Source organism: Amia ocellicauda, chromosome 2 (assembly GCF_036373705.1).
Source record: "Amia ocellicauda isolate fAmiCal2 chromosome 2, fAmiCal2.hap1, whole genome shotgun sequence".
Classification (NCBI taxonomy): domain Eukaryota; kingdom Metazoa; phylum Chordata; class Actinopteri; order Amiiformes; family Amiidae; genus Amia; species Amia ocellicauda.
This window is the reverse complement of record NC_089851.1, coordinates 58,303,138-58,316,792: the sequence shown is the minus strand read 5'-3', so window position 1 is coordinate 58,316,792 and position 13,655 is coordinate 58,303,138.

Below are 13,655 nucleotides of genomic sequence, written 5' to 3'. Positions count from 1 at the left end.
TGGTCAGTAGCATAGTAGCATAACAGCAGATCACGGACCACTGTCAATCAGATGCTTACCTTGCCGTCCATCCATCCATCTATCTATCTATCTAGCTATGACTCTCGATATCTAACTCTCTTGCTGGCTATCGCTCCCCCAATGGTCAGTAGCATAGTAGCATAACAGCAGATCACGGACCACTGTCAATCAGATGCTTGCCTTGCCGTCCATCCATCCATCCATCTATCTATCTATCTATCTATCTATCTATCTATCTATCTATCTATCTATCTATCTATCTATCTATCTATCTATGACTCTCGATATCTAACTCTCTTGCTGGCTATCGCTCCCCCATTGGTCAGTAGCATAGTAGCATAACAGCAGATCACGGACCACTGTCAATCAGATGCTAGCCTTGCTATCCATCCATCTATCTATCTATCTATGACTCTCGATATCTAACTCTCTTGCTTGCTATCGCTCCCCCAATGGTCAGTAGCATAGTAGCATAACAGCAGATCACGGACCACTGTGAATCAGATGCTTGCCTTGCCGTCCATCCATCCAACTATCTATCTATCTATCTATGACTCTCGATATCTAACTCTCTTGCTTACTATCGCTCCCCCAATTGTCAGTAGCATAGTAGCATAACAGCAGATCACGGACCACTGTCAATCAGATGCTTGCCTTGCCGTCCATCCATCTATTTATCTAGCTAGCTATCTATCTATGACTCTCGATATCTAACTCTCTTGCTTGCTATCGCTCCCCCAATGGTCAGTAGCATAGTAGCATAACAGCAGATCACGGACCACTGTGAATCAGATGCTTGCCTTGCCGTCCATCCATCCATCTATCTATCTATCTATCTATGACTCTCGATATCTAACTCTCTTGCTTGCTATCGCTCCCCCAATGGTCAGTAGCATAGAAGCATAACATCAGATCACGGACCACTTTCAATCAGATGCTTGCCTTGCCGTCCATCCATCCATCCATCTATCTATCTATCTATGACTCTCGATATCTAACTCTCTTGCTTGCTATCGCAACCCCAATGGTCAGTAGCATTGTAGCATAATAGTAGATCACGGACCACTGTCAATCAGATGCTTGCCTTGCCGTCCATCCATCCATCTATCTATCTATCTATCTATCTATCTATGACTCTCGATATCTAACTCTCTTGCTGGCTATCGCTCCCCCAATGGTCAGTAGCATAGTAGCATAACAGCAGATCACGGACCACTGTCAATCAGATGCTAGCCTTGCCATCCATCCATCTATCTATCTATCTATGACTCTCGATATCTAACTCTCTTGCTTGCTATCGCTCCCCCAATGGTCAGTAGCATAGTAGCATAACAGCAGATCACGGACCACTGTGAATCAGATGCTTGCCTTGCCGTCCATCCATCCAACTATCTATCTATCTATCTATGACTCTCGATATCTAACTCTCTTGCTTGCTATCGCTCCCCCAATGGTCAGTAGCATCGTAGCATAACAGCAGATCACGGACCACTGTCAATCAGATGCTTGCCTTGCCGTCCATCCATCTATTTATCTAGCTAGCTATCTATCTATGACTCTCGATATCTAACTCTCTTGCTTGCTATCGCTCCCCCAATGGTCAGTAGCATAGTAGCATAACAGCAGATCACGGACCACTGTGAATCAGATGCTTGCCTTGCCGTCCATCCATCCAACTATCTATCTATCTATCTATGACTCGCGATATCTAACTCTCTTGCTTGCTATCGCTCCCCCAATGGTCAGTAGCATAGTAGCATAACATCAGATCACGGACCACTTTCAATCAGATGCTTGTCTTGCCGTCCATCCATCCATCCATCTATCTATCTATCTATGACTCTCGATATCTAACTCTCTTGCTTGCTATCGCTCCCCCAATGGTCAGTAGCACAGTAGCATAACAGCAGATCACAGACCACTGTCAATCAGGTGGTTGCCTTGCCGTCCATCCATCCATCCATCCATCTATCTATCTATCTATGACTCTCGATATCTAACTCTCTTGCTTGTTATCGCTCCCCCAATGGTCAGTAGCATTGTAGCATAACAGCAGATCACGGACCACTGTCAATCAGATGCTTGACTTGCCGTCCATCCATCCATCCATCTATCTATCTATCTATCTATGACTCTCGATATCTAACTCTCTTGCTTGCTATTGCTCCCCCAATGGTCAGTAGCATTGTAGCATAATAGTAGATCACGGACCACTGTCAATCAGATGCTTGCCTTGCCGTCCATCCATCTATCTATCTATCTATCTATCTATCTATCTATCTATCTATGACTCTCGATATCTAACTCTCTTGCTGGCTATCGCTCCCCCAATGGTCAGTAGCATAGTAGCATAACAGCAGATCACGGACCACTGTGAATCAGATGCTTGCCTTGCCGTCCATCCATCCAACTATCTATCTATCTATCTATGACTCTCGATATCTAACTCTCTTGCTTGCTATCGCTCCCCCAATGGTCAGTAGCATAGTAGCATAACAGCAGATCACGGACCACTGTCAATCAGATGCTTGCCTTGCCGTCCATCCATCTATTTATCTAGCTAGCTATCTATCTATGACTCTCGATATCTAACTCTCTTGCTTGCTATCGCTCCCCCAATGGTCAGTAGCATAGTTGCATAACATCATATCATGGACCACTGTCAATCAGATGCTTGCCTTGCCGTCCATCCATCCATCTATCTATCTATCTATGACTCTCGATATCTAACTCTCTTGCTTGCTATCACTCCCCCAATGGTCAGTAGCATAGTAGCATAACAGCAGATCACGGACCACTGTGAATCAGATGCTTACCTTGCCGTCCATCCATCCATCTATCTATCTATCTAGCTATGACTCTCGATATCAAACTCTCTTGCTTGCTATCGCTCCCCCAATGGTCAGTAGCATAGTAGCATAACAGCAGATCACGGACCACTGTCAATCAGATGCTTGCCTTGCCGTCCATCCATCCATCTATCTATCTATCTATGACTCTCGATATCTAACTCTCTTGCTTGCTATCGCTCCCCCAATGGTCAGTAGCATAGTTGCATAACATCATATCATGGACCACTGTCAATCAGATGCTTGCCTTGCCGTCCATCCATCCATCTATCTATCTATCTATGACTCTCGATATCTAACTCTCCTGCTTGCTATCGCTCCCCCAATGGTCAGTAGCATAGTAGCATAACAGCAGATCACGGACCACGGTCAATCAGATGCTTACCTTGCCGTCCATCCATCCATCTATCTATCTATCTAGCTATGACTCTCGAAATCTAACTCTCTTGCTTGCTATCGCTCCCCCAATGGTCAGTAGCATAGTAGCATAACAACAGATCATAAACCACTGTCAATCAGATGCTTGTCTTGCCGTCCATCCATCCATCTAGCTATCTATCTAGCTATGACTCTCGATATCTAACTCTCTTGCTTGCTATCGCTCCCCCAATGGTCAGTAGCATAGTAGCATAACAGCAGATCACGGACCACTGTCAATCAGATGCTTGCCTTGCCGTCCATCCATCCATCTATCTATCTATCTATGACTCTCGATATCTAACTCTCTTGCTTGCTATCGCTCCCCCAATGGTCAGTAGCATAGGAGCATAACAGCATATCACGGACCACGGTCAATCAGATGCTTGCCTTGCCGTCCATCCATCCATCTATCTATCTATCTAGCTATGACTCTCGATATCTAACTCTCTTGCTTGCTATCGCTCCCCCAATGGTCAGTAGCATAGTAGCATAACAGCAGATCACGGACCACTGTCAATCAGATGCTTGCCTTGCCATCCATCCATCTCTTTATCTAGCTAGCTATCTATCTATGACTCTCGATATCTAACTCTCTTGCTTGCTATCGCTCCCCCAATGGTCAGTAGCATAGTAGCATAACAGCAGATCACGGACCACTATCAATCAGATGCTTGCCTTGCCGTCCATCCATCCATCCATCTATCTATCTATCTATGACTCTCGATATCTAACTCTCTTGCTTGCTATCGCTCCCCCAATGGTCAGTAGCATAGTAGCATAACATCATATCATGGACCACTGTCAATCAGATGCTTGCCTTGCCGTCCATCCATCCATCTATCTATCTATCTATGACTCTCGATATCTAACTCTCTTGCTTTGCTTCGCTCCCCCAATGGTCAGTAGCATAGTTGCATAACATCATATCATGGACCACTGTCAATCAGATGCTTGCCTTGCCGTCCATCCATCCATCTATCTATCTATCTATCTATGACTCTCGATATCTAACTCTCTTGCTTGCTATCGCTCCCCCAATGGTCAGTAGCATAGTAGCATAACAGCAGATCACGGACCACTGTCAATCAGATGCTTGCCTTGCCGTCCATCCATCCATTCATCCATCTATCTATGTATCTATGACTCTCGAAATCTAACTCTCTTGCTTGCTACCGCTCCCCCAATGGTCAGTAGCATAGTAGCATAACAGCAGATCATGGACCACGGTCAATCAGATGCTTGCCTTGCTGTCCATCCATCCATCTATCTATCTATCTATGACTCTCGATATCTAACTCTCTTGCTTGCTATCGCTCCCTCAATGTTCAGAAGCATAGTAGCATAACAGCAGATCACGGACCACGGTCAATCAGATGCTTACCTTGCCGTCCATCCATCCATCTATCTATCTATCTAGCTATGACTCTCGATATCTAACTCTCTTGCTTGCTATCGCTCCCCCAATGGTCAGTAGCATAGTAGCATAACAGCAGATCACGGACCACTGTCAATCAGATGCTTGTCTTGCCGTCCATCCATCCATCTAGCTATCTATCTAGCTATGACTCTCGATATCTAACTCTCTTGCTTGCTATCGCTCCCCCAATGGTCAGTAGCATAGTAGCATAACAGCAGATCACGGACCAATGTCAATCAGATGCTTGCCTTGCCGTCCATCCATCCATCTATCTATCTATCTATGACTCTCGATATCTAACTCTCTTGCTTGCTATCGCTCCCCCAATGGTCAGTAGCATAGGAGCATAACAGCATATCACGGACTACGGTCAATCAGATGCTTGCCTTGCCGTCCATCCATCCATCTATCTATCTATCTATCTATGACTCTCGATATCTAACTCTCTTGCTTGCTATCGCTCCCCCAATGGTCAGTAGCATAGTAGCATAACAGCATATCACGGACCACTGTCAATCAGATGCTTGCCTTGCCGTCCATCCATCCATCTATCTATCTATCTAGCTATGACTCTCGATATCTAACTCTCTTGCTTGCTATCGCTCCCCCAATGGTCAGTAGCATAGTAGCATAACAGTAGATCACGGACCACTGTCAATCAGATGCTTGTCTTGCCGTCCATCCATCCATCTATCTATCTATCTATCTATCTATGACTCTCGATATCTAACTCTCTTGCTTGCTATCGCTCCCCCAATGGTCAGTAGCATAGTAGCATAACAGCAGATCACGGACCACTGTCAATCAGATGCTTGTCTTGCCGTCCATCCATCCATCCATCTATCTATCTATCTAGCTATGACTCTCGATATCTAACTCTCTTGCTTGCTATCGCTCCCCCAATGGTCAGTAGCATAGTAGCATAACAGCAGATCACGGACCACTGTGAATCAGATGCTTGTCTTGCCGTCCATCCATCCATCCATCTATCTATCTATCTATGACTCTCGATATCTAACTCTCTTGCTTGCTATCGCTCCCCCAATGGTCAGTAGCATAGTAGCATAACATCATATCATGGACCACTGTCAATCAGATGCTTGCCTTGCCGTCCATCCATCCATCTATCTATCTATCTATCTATCTATGATTCTCGATATCTAACTCTCTTGCTTGCTATCGCTCCCCCAATGGTCAGTAGCATAGTAGCATAACAGCAGATCACGGACCACGGTCAATCAGATGCTTACATTGCCGTCCATCCATCCATCTATCTATCTATCTAGCTATGACTCTCGATATCTAACTCTCTTGCTTGCTATCTCTCCCCCAATGGTCAGTAGCATAGTAGCATAACAGCAGATCACGGACCACTGTCAATCAGATGCTTGCCTTGCCGTCCATCCTTCCATCCATCTATCTATCTATCTATGACTCTCGATATCTAACTCTCTTGCTTGCTATCGCTCCCCCAATGGTCAGTAGCATAGTAGCATGACATCAGATCATGGACCACTGTGAATCAAATGCTTGCCTTGCCGTCCATCCATCCATCTATCTATCTATCTATCTATGACTCTCGATATCTAACTCTCTTGCTTGCTATCGCTCCCCCAATGGTCAGTAGCATAGTAGCATAACAGCAGATCACGGACCACTGTCAATCAGATGCTTGCCTTGCCGTCCATCCATCCATCCATCTATCTATCTATGACTCTCGATATCTAACTCTCTTGCTTGCTATCGCTCACCCAATGGTCAGTAGCATAGTAGCATAACAGCAGATCACGGAGCACTGTCAATCAGATGCTTGCTTTGGTGCAGCTCAGGAGTACACGTTCAGCAAAGGTCTCCATAACAAGCCGGCAAACCACATTTCGTCCTCCTCCTCCTCAACAACACACTACATGTCCTCCACCTCCTCCTCAACAACAACAACAACAACAACAACGAACTTGTAAAAAACACATTTTCTTATAAGAAAACAAAACACACAGATGACAGTCTGATTTCCCATCAGCTATACGGGCAACAGTATCTGAGGTCGATAGCCCTCCCTTGTGCAGAGGAGCCCAGAAGCCAGCCTTCAAGAGCAAACGAACAAACACTTCGGTGACTGCAAAGTGGGGCCAAGTGGGCTCGTCCTGGAGTTGAACCCAGGGCCTCTCACACCCTCAGCAAGAATCATACCCCTAGACCAACGAGCCAAGTTAACGGAGGGTGTCGCAGTTTCTGCTGGGCAAGCGCGTAACTGCTTTGGGGCAGACCGGGAGACCTACGCTCACTGACTGATAGCATGGACTGTAGCGCTGAAGTGTCTTTCCAGAACGGTAACCGTATCCCCAGTGAGACAGCACTGAGAGCATGGTTCAGCAGGCCCGCAAACAACTGAAAAGAATGCCTCTCCTTTGGTGCAGCTCAGGAGTACACGTTCAGCAAAGGTCTCCATAACAAGCCGGCAAACCACATTTCGTCCTCCTCAACAACACACTACATGTCCTCCTCCTCCTCCTCAACAACAACAACAACAACAACGAACTTGTAAAAAACACATTTTCTTTAAAGAAAACAAAACACACAGATGACAGTCTGATTTCCCATCAGCTATACAGGCAACAGTATCTGAGGTCGATAGCCCTCCCTTGTGCAGAGGAGCCAAGAAGCCAGCCTTCAAGAGCAAACGAACAAACACTTCGGTGACTGCAAAGTGGGGCCAAGTGGGCTCGTCCTGGAGTTGAACACAGGGCCTCTCACACCCTCAGCAAGAATCATACCCCTAGACCAACGAGCCAAGTTAACGGAGGGTGTCGCAGTTTCTGCTGGGCAAGCGCGTAACTGCTTTGGGGCAGACCGGGAGACCTACGCTCACTGACTGATAGCATGGACTGTAGCGCTGAAGTGTCTTTCCAGAACGGTAACCGTATCCCCAGTGAGACAGCACTGAGAGCATGGTTCAGCAGGCCCGCAAACAACTGAAAAGAATGCCTCTCCTTTGGTGCAGCTCAGGAGTACACGTTCAGCAAAGGTCTCCATAACAAGCCGGCAAACCACATTTCGTCCTCCTCCTCCTCAACAACACACTACATGTCCTCCTCCTCCTCAACAACAACAACGAACTTGTAAAATACACATTTTCTTTAAAGAAAACAAAACACACAGATGACAGTCTGATTTCCCATCAGCTACACAGCCAACAGTATCTGAGGTTGAAAGACCTCCCTGGTGCAGAGGAGCCCAGAAGCCAAGCATCGAGAGAGAAGAAACGAGTGCTTCAGAGAATGCAAAGCGGGGCCAAGCGGGCTCGTCCGGGAGTTGAACCCGGGACCTCTCACACCCTAAGCGAGAATCATACCCCTAGACCAACGAGCCAAGTTAACGGAGCGTGTCGCAGTTTCTGCTGGGCAAGCGCGTAACTGCTTTGGGGCAGACCGGGAGACCTACGCTCACTGACTGATAGCATGGACTGTAGCGCTGACGTGTCTTTCCAGAATGGTAACGCCATCCCCAGTGAGACAGCACTGAGAGCATGGTTCAGCAGGCCCGCAAACAACTGAAAAGAATGCCTCTCCTTTGGTGCAGCTCAGGAGTACACGTTCAGCAAAGGTCTCCATAACAAGCCGGCAAACCACATTTCGTCCTCCTCCTCCTCAACAACACACTACATGTCCTCCTCCTCCTCAACAACAACAACGAACTTGTAAAATACACATTTTCTTTAAAGAAAACAAAACACACAGATGACAATCTGATTTCCCATCAGCTACACAGCCAACAGTATCTGAGGTTGAAAGACCTCCCTGGTGCAGAGGAGCCCAGAAGCCAAGCATCGAGAGAGAACAAACAAATGCATCAGAGAATGCAAAGCAGGGCCAAGCGGGCTCGTCTAGGAGTTGAACCCAGAGCCTCTCACACCCTCAGCAAGAATCATACCCCTAGACCAACGAGCCAAGTTAACGGAGGGTGTCGCAGTTTCTGCTGGGCAAGCGCGTAACTGCTTTGGGGCAGACCGGGAGACCTACGCTCACTGACTGATAGCATGGACTGTAGCGCTGAAGTGTCTTTCCAGAACGGTAACCGTATCCCCAGTGAGACAGCACTGAGAGCATGGTTCAGCAGGCCCGCAAACAACTGAAAAGAATGCCTCTCCTTTGGTGCAGCTCAGGAGTACACGTTCAGCAAAGGTCTCCATAACAAGCCGGCAAACCACATTTCGTCCTCCTCCTCCTCAACAACAACAACGAACTTGTAAAATACACATTTTCTTTAAAGAAAACAAAACACACAAATGACAGTCTGATTTCCCATCAGCTACACAGCCAACAGTATCTGAGGTTGAAAGACCTCCCTGGTGCAGAGGAGCCCAGAAGCCAAGCATCGAGAGAGAACAAACGAATGCTTCAGAGAATGCAAAGCGGGGCCAAGCGGGCTCGTCTAGGAGTTGAACCCAGGGCCTCTCACACCCTCAGCAAGAATCATACCCCTAGACCAACGAGCCAAGTTAACGGAGGGTGTCGCAGTTTCTGCTGGGCAAGCGCGTAACTGCTTTGGGGCAGACCGGGAGACCTACGCTCACTGACTGATAGCATGGACTGTAGCGCTGAAGTGTCTTTCCAGAACGGTAACCGTATCCCCAGTGAGACAGCACTGAGAGCATGGTTCAGCAGGCCCGCAAACAACTGAAAAGAATGCCTCTCCTTTGGTGCAGCTCAGGAGTACACGTTCAGCAAAGGTCTCCATAACAAGCCGGCAAACCACATTTCGTCCTCCTCCTCCTCAACAACACACTACATGTCCTCCTCCTCCTCAACAACAACAACGAACTTGTAAAATACACATTTTCTTTAAAGAAAACAAAACACACAAATGACAGTCTGATTTCCCATCAGCTACACAGCCAACAGTATCTGAGGTTGAAAGACCTCCCTGGTGCAGAGGAGCCCAGAAGCCAAGCATCGAGAGAGAACAAACGAATGCTTCAGAGAATGCAAAGCGGGGCCAAGCGGGCTCGTCCAGGAGCTGAAGCTGGGACCTCTCGCACCCTAAGCGAGAATCATACCCCTAGACCAACGAGCCAAGTTAACAGAGCGTGTCGCAGTTTCTGCTGGGCAAGCGCGTAACTGCTTTGGGGCAGACCGGGAGACCTACGCTCACTGACTGATAGCATGGACTGTAGCACTGACGTGTCTTTCCAGAATGGTAACGCTATCCCCAGTGAGACAGCACTGAGAGCATGGTTCAGCAGGCCCGCAAACAACTGAAAAGAATGCCTCTCCTTTGGTGCAGCTCAGGAGTACACGTTCAGCAAAGGTCTCCATAACAAGCCGGCAAACCACATTTCGTCCTCCTCCTCCTCAACAACACACTACATGTCCTCCTCCTCCTCCTCAACAACAACAACAACGAACTTGTAAAAAACACATTTTCTTTAAAGAAAACAAAACACACAGATGACAGTCTGATTTCCCATCAGTTATACAGGCAACAGTATCTGAGGTCGATAGCCCTCCCTTGTGCAGAGGAGCCCAGAAGCCAGCCTTCAAGAGCAAATGAACAAACACTTCGGTGACTGCAAAGTGGGGCCAAGTGGGCTCGTCCTGGAGTTGAACCCAGGGCCTCTCACACCCTCAGCAAGAATCATACCCCTAGACCAACGAGCCAAGTTAACGGAGGGTGTCGCAGTTTCTGCTGGGCAAGCGCGTAACTGCTTTGGGGCAGACCGGGAGACCTACGCTCACTGACTGATAGCATGGACTGTAGCGCTGAAGTGTCTTTCCAGAACGGTAACCGTATCCCCAGTGAGACAGCACTGAGAGCATGGTTCAGCAGGCCCGCAAACAACTGAAAAGAATGTCTCTCCTTTGGTGCAGCTCAGGAGTACACGTTCAGCAAAGGTCTCCATAACAAGCCGGCAAACCACATTTCGTCCTCCTCCTCAACAACAACACACTACATGTCCTCCTCCTCCTCAACAACAACAACGAACTTGTAAAATACAAATTTTCTTTAAAGAAAACAAAACACACAGATGACAGTCTGATTTCCCATCAGCTACACAGCCAACAGTATCTGAGGTTGAACGACCTCCCTCTTGCAGAGGAGCCCAGAAGCCAAGCATCGAGAGAGAAGAAACGATTGCTTCAGAGAATGCAAAGCGGGGCCAAGCGGGCTCGTCGAGGAGTTGAACCCAAGACCTCTCGCACCCTAAGCGAGAATCATACCCCTAGACCAACGAGCCAAGTTAACGGAGTGTGTCGCAGTTTCTGCTGGGCAAGCGCGTAACTGCTTTGGGGCAGACCGGGAGACCTACGCTCACTGACTGATAGCATGGACTGTAGCGCTGACGTGTCTTTCCAGAACGGTAACCGTATCCCCAGTGAGACAGCACTGAGAGCATGGTTCAGCAGGCCCGCAAACATCTGAAAAGAATGCCTCTCCTTTGGTGCAGCTCAGGAGTACACGTTCAGCAAAGGTCTCCATAACAAGCCGGCAAACCACATTTCGTCCTCCTCCTCCTCAACAACACACTACATGTCCTCCTCCTCCTCCTCAACAACAACAACAACAACGAACTTGTAAAAAACACATTTTCTTTAAAGAAAACAAAACACACAGATGACAGTCTGATTTCCCATCAGCTATACAGGCAACAGTATCTGAGGTCGATAGCCCTCCCTTGTGCAGAGGAGCCCAGAAGCCAGCCTTCAAGAGCAAACGAACACTTCAGTGACTGCAAAGTGGGGCCAAGCGGGCTCGTCCGGGAGTTGAACCCGGGACCTCTCGCACCCTAAGCAAGAATCATACCCCTAGACCAACGAGCCAAGTTAACGGAGGGTGTCGCAGTTTCTGCTGGGCAAGCGCGTAACTGCTTTGGGGCAGACCGGGAGACCTACGCTCACTGACTGATAGCATGGACTGTAGCGCTGACGTGTCTTTCCAGAATGGTAACGCCATCCCCAGTGAGACAGCACTGAGAGCATGGTTCAGCAGGCCCGCAAACAACTGAAAAGAATGCCTCTCCTTTGGTGCAGCTCAGGAGTACACGTTCAGCAAAGGTCTCCATAACAAGACGGCAAACCACATTTCGTCCTCCTCCTCCTCAACAACACACTACATGTCCTCCTCCTCCTCCTCAACAACAACAACAACAACGAACTTGTAAAAAACACATTTTCTTTAAAGAAAACAAAACACACAGATGACAGTCTGATTTCCCATCAGCTATACAGCCAACAGTATCTGAGGTCGATAGCCCTCCCTTGTGCAGAGGAGCCCAGAAGCCAGCCTTCAAGAGCAAACGAACAAACACTTCGGTGACTGCAAAGTGGGGCCAAGTGGGCTCGTCCTGGAGTTGAACCCAGGGCCTCTCACACCCTAAGCGAGAATCATACCCCTAGACCAACGAGCCAAGTTAACGGAGGGTGTCGCAGTTTCTGCTAGGCAAGCGCGTAACTGCTTTGGGGCAGACCGGGAGACCTACGCTCACTGACTGATAGCATGGACTGTAGCGCTGACGTGTCTTTCCAGAATGGTAACGCCATCCCCAGTGAGACAGCACTGAGAGCATGGTTCAGCAGGCCCGCAAACAACTGAAAAGAATGCCTCTCCTTTGGTGCAGCTCAGGAGTACACGTTCAGCAAAGGTCTCCATAACAAGCCGGCAAACCACATTTCGTCCTCCTCCTCCTCAACAACACACTACATGTCCTCCTCCTCCTCCTCAACAACAACAACAACAACGAACTTGTAAAAAACACATTTTCTTTAAAGAACACAAAACACACAGATGACAGTCTGATTTCCCATCAGCTATACAGGCAACAGTATCTGAGGTCGATAGCCCTCCCTTGTGCAGAGGAGCCCAGAAGCCAGCCTTCAAGAGCAAACGAACAAACACTTCGGTGACTGCAAAGTGGGGCCAAGTGGGCTCGTCCTGGAGTTGAACCCAGGGCCTCTCACACCCTAAGCGAGAATCATACCCCTAGACCAACGAGCCAAGTTAACGGAGGGTGTTGCAGTTTCTGCTGGGCAAGCGCGTAACTGCTTTGGGGCAGACCGGGAGACCTACGCTCACTGACTGATAGCATGGACTGTAGCGCTGACGTGTCTTTCCAGAATGGTAACGCCATCCCCAGTGAGACAGCACTGAGAGCATGGTTCAGCAGGCCCGCAAACAACTGAAAAGAATGCCTCTCCTTTGGTGCAGCTCAGGAGTACACGTTCAGCAAAGGTCTCCATAACAAGCCGGCAAACCACATTTCGTCCTCCTCCTCCTCAACAACACACTACATGTCCTCCTCCTCCTCAACAACAACAACGAACTTGTAAAATACACATTTTCTTTAAAGAAAACAAAACACACAAATGACAGTCCGATTTCCCATCAGCTACACAGCCAACAGTATCTGAGGTTGAAAGACCTCCCTGGTGCAGAGGAGCCCAGAAGCCAAGCATCGAGAGAGAAGAAACGATTGCTTCAGAGAATGCAAAGCGGGGCCAAGCGGGCTCGTCCAGGAGTTGAACCCGAGACCTCTCGCACCCTAAGCGAGAATCATACCCCTAGACCAACGAGCCAAGTTAACGGAGTGTGTCGCAGTTTCTGCTGGGCAAGCGCGTAACTGCTTTGGGGCAGACCGGGAGACCTACGCTCACTGACTGATAGCATGGACTGTAGCGCTGACGTGTCTTTCCAGAACGGTAACCGTATCCCCAGTGAAACAGCACTGAGAGCATGGTTCAGCAGGCCCGCAAACAACTGAAAAGAATGCCTCTCCTTTGGTGCAGCTCAGGAGTACACGTTCAGCAAAGGTCTCCATAACAAGCCGGCAAACCACATTTCGTCCTCCTCCTCCTCAACAACACACTACATGTCCTCCTCCTCCTCCTCAACAACAACAACAACAACGAACTTGTAAAAAACACATTTTCTTTAAAGAAAACAAAACACACAGA